This window comes from Macrobrachium rosenbergii, chromosome 54 (assembly GCF_040412425.1).
Source record: "Macrobrachium rosenbergii isolate ZJJX-2024 chromosome 54, ASM4041242v1, whole genome shotgun sequence".
NCBI classification, from domain to species: domain Eukaryota; kingdom Metazoa; phylum Arthropoda; class Malacostraca; order Decapoda; family Palaemonidae; genus Macrobrachium; species Macrobrachium rosenbergii.
In genome coordinates, this window is record NC_089794.1 from 20190103 (window position 1) to 20197602 (window position 7500).

Below are 7500 nucleotides of genomic sequence, written 5' to 3' on the forward strand. Positions count from 1 at the left end.
GTGTAACAGGAGGAAAACCTTGCTGTTGCACCATGAAACAATTGTTAGAGAGGGTGGGAAGTCAGATGGAAGAAAGAATATGAACGGAGGTACAGCAAAAGGAATGAAAGAAGTTGCAGCTAAGGGCCGAAGAGATGCCGCAAAGACCCTCAAGTAATGCCTACAGTGTACCATGTGATGTACACTGACGGCACTACCTCCTACGGGGAGGATTAGATAAGGAGTATATGAAAGAAAGTGCACAATTCCAGGATGGGGTTATGGAGTCAGCAGGAGGCTCTTATGGGTTTTTCGTGAAAAACAACCTGTGTAATAAAAATCCACGATTATATAGTAAATATACTACTATGTAAAATTTGTAAAATAAACCAAAGATGGGAATAAAACCAGTCAATGGAGAGTTTATGAAATGAGAAGGTTAGTGAATGAAAAAAGGAATTTATTTGAGGTGCAGTAAAACAAAAAGGACGACAGTGTTCATGAGTACAGGAAGACAGACTTTCTCACACCGTTGGACTGTGGAACAGCCTCCCTGAGTGTTTATGAAATGAGAACGTTAGTGAATGAAAAAGGAGTTTATCTGAGGTGCAGTAAGACAAAAGGGACGACGGTGTTCATGAGTACAGGAAGGCAGACTTTCTCACACCGTTGCACTGTGGAACAGTCTCCCTGAGGATGTCTCGCAATTGGAACAACAAAAATTCAAGGGAAGGTACAATGCATTACTTCCCTAATTTTATTTTCCATGCATTTTAGTACATTTTCATGTATCTATTATTTCATTAACTGATTTATTTTTCTTTTTTAATGACTGGGATCTCTTCTTTCTGTATTTCCCTTTACTTCCTCTTACTTCTTCCTAATGAACACCTTAACATTCTTTGGAAGCTTAAATTTCAAGTCAGTGGCCCCTTTGGTGGGACTGTTCCACATGAATAGGGTTCAACCTCTGAATAATAATAATAATAATAATAATAATAATAATAATAATAATAATAATAATAATAATAATAATAATAATAATAATGGGCGCTGCAGAAAGGACAGCAGGCAGAATTTGTTTTACAAGGGCGGAAAAATACAGAGAGAAAGGTCAATGAGCAAATGGGTCGCAGGATTAAAGATACGAGTGGAGGAACGCCGTCAGAATCAATACAGTCCTGGCTCGATGGAGTGAGTACTTTGAGGAACTGTTGAATGTGGAAGATAAAACAGAGGCGGAGCAGAAGGACACAAGAGTGTAGGGGCCTATTTTAAGGCTGGGAATTTGTGGCATTTATGGTACAAAATGTGAAACTGTCAGAGATGTGAAGATACACAGAGGCGGTGAAAGTGGAAGTGCTTCGAGATGGTTCGATCATGTGGAAAGAATTTAGGATGATTGGTTATTTTAAATTTTGGCGTGCTGGGAGGAATAAGTAGAGAGAGAGAGAGAGAGAGAGAGAGAGAGAGAGAGAGAGAGGAATTATAGATGGAGTGACATGAACATTGATAAAGGAGGAGCCTTCATCGGGAGATTGAAGACAGAGGTGAATGATGCATTTTTCACTGAGGTAAGGTGTGCTACTGGTGAGCTCTGCCTGTTGGTATAGGAAGCTGCGAGTTCTATGGAAATTTTCTAATTAATTCTGGTTTGTGTTGAAACGTTAGTGACGGTGACTTAATACAGTCAGCCATCAAAAGTGGATGAAGTAACTCATCCATATTCTAATCCTAAAGGATGTGGGTTCAAACCCTAAGCAGAGAAGGTGCAATAACGGATGTCATTATTTTCCAGTCTGTGAATTCGATCTTAATGGGATATTAGTGGCTCGATATATATATATATATATATATATATATATATATATATATATATATATTTATATATATATATTATATATTATACATGTATATATATATACAGGTATATATATAATATATATATATATATATATATATATATATATATATATATATATATATATATATATATATATATATATATATATATATATATTTATACATACATATATATATATTTATACATCGAAATTAACACCGACATATTGCATCTCCCTATGCACGACACCAGCAACATATCAGTACTTTATAAATCTCCTCTTAACGTTCATCTTTAAGTCATGAAAACCTATCAAGTAGCTTCAACAACAACAATTCGGAACCGCGTTGGTGGTGGAGGAGGGCGACATCTTCCCCCAACAATCCTCCAACAAATCTCCAACAATCCAAGTGACTCGTACCAGCATCAGCTATCAAAGGGAAATGCAGAAGAGGGGGGAGGAGGAGGAGGAGGAGGAAGAGCCCCGCCCACTCGTGATGACGTCACTGATGACATCATCATCATAGCCTCCCCCCTCCCCCCCTCGCGTGGGAAGGCACAGCCTCACTTGATGACGTCACCAGTGCATCTTCATTCGCAGGGTCACAAAAAAAGAAGTATATGTTTAATAACTACGAGTTACTGGATATTTTTGTGACGAATTTCGCGGAAATTTGCGAAAACACAGTTGCTGCTTCCCTTGTTTTAAGCTGAATGGATTTGTTTGCCGTTTTGCGTGTGGGGGGGGGGCGCAATTTTATGACGGGGGCTGAATCTAGTCTGCTTTATGTATCTATCTATCTGTTTATCTACCTATCTATCTTTCTATCTACATGTATATATTTATGTATATTTGTACATATATATATGAATATATATATATATATATATATATATATATATATATATATATATATTTATATATTGTATATATATATGTATGTATGTATGTATGTATGTATGTATGTATATGTGTATATATATATACGTATATATATAACTACATATATGTATATATACACATATATATAGTACACACATATGTATATATACATACATATATATACATAAATAAATACATACATATAATTATTATAAACAGAGAAGAAAGAGAGAGAGAGAGAGAGAGAGAGAGAGAGAGAGAGAGAGAGAGAGAGAGAGAGAGAGAGAGAACTATCACCAACACTGACAAACACTTGAAATCGCAAAGCAAAATCACAGACTTCATAAATAGAGAAAAATGATTTATTGTGCACGAACAAATTGTTCCTCATGAAATACTCAGCCTTTAGACTATAAAAAAAGCACACATAATAAAAAAAATTAATAAATAAGATGTGCAAAAATAAACATATTTTACAAGTTACAGGGTTCATTGCCACTGATATCCATGAATTTTTAAACAAGGTTTTCAAAGGAAATAATTAACATTTTTGAGTCATCATGAGCCCAGAGAAATTAACAGAGTCAGTTAATCATTTTATAATTAGCCTACTTTAGTAGTCCATTAATCTAACCAAAAAATGGTTGTTAGAAATTAGTAAAAATGTCATTTAATTTTCAGAGACAAATTTGTTGATTAGACTTTTTTTTATACACGTTGCTTAATTTTTATTAGAAAATTTCGATCAGATTTAATTCATTCCATTAAGATTTCTTTATTGAATTAAAAAAAATAGATTTTGTTAGTTAAATTTAATGTGCTCTATAAAAACATTTATGGAATTTTAATGAGCTCTACAAAGATACTTACCTCATGGAAACATGTACGGTATCATTATTTGCAATTTAAGACAGATGCTTCTCTTCTCTCTCTCTCTCTCTCTCTCTCTCTCTCTCTCTCTCTCTCTCTCTCAGACATTTCACCTCCTGTCACAATCAAGGAATATTAATCAAAATAAAATATACCAGTAATTGAAAATAAAATCTATCCAAGATTCCAAGCAAAACCTACAAGAAGTAATAAAATGACTATCAAAGATTGAGACTGAATGCTGTCGGAGATTTATGATAGATATGAGGTTGTTATATATAGCACATCTATAAAAGAAAACTGTCCTAAATAAAAAAGAAACTGTCACGGATTTACAGAAAAGGAGGGGAAGAATAAAATCGTTTTTCCCTTTCCAATATTGATAATTTTCATTTACTTATATGAGCAAGAACTTTAAACCATAACAGAATTGTGTTGAAGTCTGTAATGCATTTTCTTAAAATGCCTTATAATTTATCGTTGAAATCTAAAATAATCTTTTAAGTATATGATAGTTTTGCCATTTGAATCTGTGATGGTTTTTCCTCTTTAAATCTCTGATAAAACCATCTCATAATGCATCATATAAATTTCTTAAAACCAGTATAGATTTTTTTTATGCAATTGATAGATATTTTGAATAAGAACGGAAGAAAAGGTGAGATGTAACTGAAAGTTATCTCAAGGAAAAAAAGATAAAAAAAGACTTTCTCTAGGTGGTCTAGTCCAGTGGGGAGAATGGAAGTGACAGGCTGGTGAAAAGCACGTATGTCTCCAGAGTTGTATGTGGAAGGAGAGGGAGATCGAGAGAGCAGACGGGAGTGAGAGAGGCGATGGAAGGGTGGGGCCTTATTTGGGTAAGGAGCTTGGAAGCTCATTCAGGCCCGAGGTGAGAGGTGCAGTGTGTTTGTATGCTAATGAACTTGACATGCCATGAGCACAGTGCAACAGCAAAATCAGCAGAGCTGTCGTGAAAGCGAAGGAAGTCTAGAGCGAGAGAAAATGCGAGATTTGTCGCGTGATAGAAATTGATGGACTGGAATTTTGATGATTAGTTTTTTTTTTTAATGCTACCGTGAGTTTTGAGTGAACTGGCTATTATTATTATTATTATTATTATTATTATTATTATTATTATTATTATTATTATTATTATTATTATTATTATTATTACGAAGGTTAAGCTTCTACAGAAAGAGACTGGAGTTTACAAAAAAATTTGTAAGGGTCTGTTCTGATTTTTAGTGATACATTTGCAATATTTTGCACTTCAAGAGCCTTTAGAATAATAATAATAATAATAATAATAATAATAATAATAATAATAATAATAATAATAATAATAATAATAAAGGTATTTACAATAACTTCAGCAAAAAAATTAAGTAAACAGAAAGTAATGTATCTCTTTAAGAGTCTTCAAAATAATAATAATAATAATAATAATAATAATAATAATAATAACAATAATAATAATAATAATAATAAAAATAATAAAAATAATAAAAATAATAATAATAATAATAATAATAATAATAATAATAATAATAATAATAAAAAGGTATTTGCAATACTTTCAACAAAAGAGTAAAAAAGAAAATAATGGATCTCTTTAAGAGTCTTCAAAATAATAATAATAATAATAATAATAATAATAATAATAATAATAATAATAATAATAATAATAATAATAAAGGTATTTGCAATACTTTCAACAAAAGAGTAAAAAAAAGAAAATAATGGATCTCTTTAAGAGTCTTCAAAATAATAATAATAATAATAATAATAATAATAATAATAATAATAATAATAATAATAATAATAATAATAATAAAGGTATCTGCAATACTTTCAACAAAAGAGTAAAAAAAAGAAAATAATGGATCTCTTTAAGAGTCTTCAAAATAATAATAAAATAATAATAATAATAATAATAATAATAATAATAATAATAATAATAATAATAATAATAATAATAATAATACTAAAACCATGAAAGGTAATTCTTATTCCACCAGCAAAGAATAAAAAAGAAAAGAGACAAAATGGCCTAAAAGTTCCTCTCTGTGGAACTGAGTACCAGTATTTAACAAGCAGTCCAATCCATCTCTTTGTCTGCAAAGGATAAATACTTTATCTCAGATCAATAGTTGATCACCTACGTAAGTAAGACGCTTGATCTTTTACCCCTTCGCTTTCTTCTCTTTTTATTTTCTTTTCATTTTCTTTTTTTTTTTAATCCGCTCAGTAATTCCCGAAGGTGTCCCGGGTAAAGTGTGAATTTTGAAATATGAATGAAGAAAGCGTCTTTACTTCAGGTAGCGTTCGTGTTGGGCAGCTTGGTGGGATGCATTATTTAAGAGGAGACGAAGGTGGGAGATGTATGTTTGTATATATGTATATGTGTATGTATATACTGTATATATTTCGTATACGTACATATATGAATATATATAAATACACACACATGTATATATGTATATATATATATTTGATACATATATATATATATATATATATATATATGATACATACATAAATATATATGTATATATATATGTAAGTGTATACACACATATGTGTATATATACAAACAGACAGATAGATAGATAGACATACATACATATATACTGTACATAAAAGACGCTTCATTGCTGATCACAGGCCGATCTCGAAAAATAAAAAAAGACAAATACTCTCACCCATGTTTTCGCAAACATGTCACCGGATTCATTAATCACACACTGCGAATCGAGCACATCATGGGCGTGGCTTCCCACGCAGAGAGGATGCTAAAGTGACGTCATCGCTGATGTCACCGAGTGGGGGGCGGGGCTACAATTATTCCTCCTACAGATTCGTGTAAGTTATTGGAGGAAATCTTCTAATATGTGTTATGTAGAAGAACCCCAGGGGGTTTGACGCGTGATGATTAATAATTTATTGTAGATGACGTCAATTATTCTGTAGATAATTGGAGTCTTGCTGTGAAATGGGCGTTATCACTTTTTTAATCACAGAACGGCAGACGACCTGTCTGCTATAAAAGGAACCTGGAAATTATGAATGAATAACTTTGTACTCCAGAGATCTCAAATGCGTATTAAATTTTTAACATGTTTAGGAAAAATACTTAAGTTTACAAATAAATACAAGAATAAACAAACATACTTTTTTGTAGCTGAAGCAGATTTAGCAGAAAAAATAAAAACAGGTGTCATTGACTACTGCGTTTTCCATTAAAGCTACTCTCAACAGGACAGGTAACCTAATGGATTCTTCTACCCCATGCCCCTAGGAAACAGGGCAACGGAGGTTGATTGGCCTCGAAGACGATTCAGGAAACGATTGTCCTGTCTGCTGAAGGAAGAACGATCATCAGCATCGGGAAAACCGAGAAATGTAGAGAGTTCCAGAACTCGGAATTAAAGGATAAAGAGAGGTCACTGCACTGGTCAATTCTGAGAGCCTTGCCAGAATAGTGCTTATAGAGAGAGAGAGAGAGAGAGAGAGAGAGAGAGAGAGAGAGAGAGAGAGAGAGAGAGTCACTTTATAACAGAGAAAAAGGATCGAGAAATAGTTATATATAGATATATATGCATACATATATTTATACATATATATTATGTATTTATGTATACATATTTATATATATATATATATATATATATATATATTTATATATATATATATATATATATATATGTATATATATGCATATATATATAATATATATTTATAATATATATATATATATATATATATATATATATATATATATATATATATATATATATATATATATATATATATATATATATATATATATATATATATATATATATATATATATATATATATATATATATATATATATATATATGTATATATACATATATATATATATATATATATATATATATAT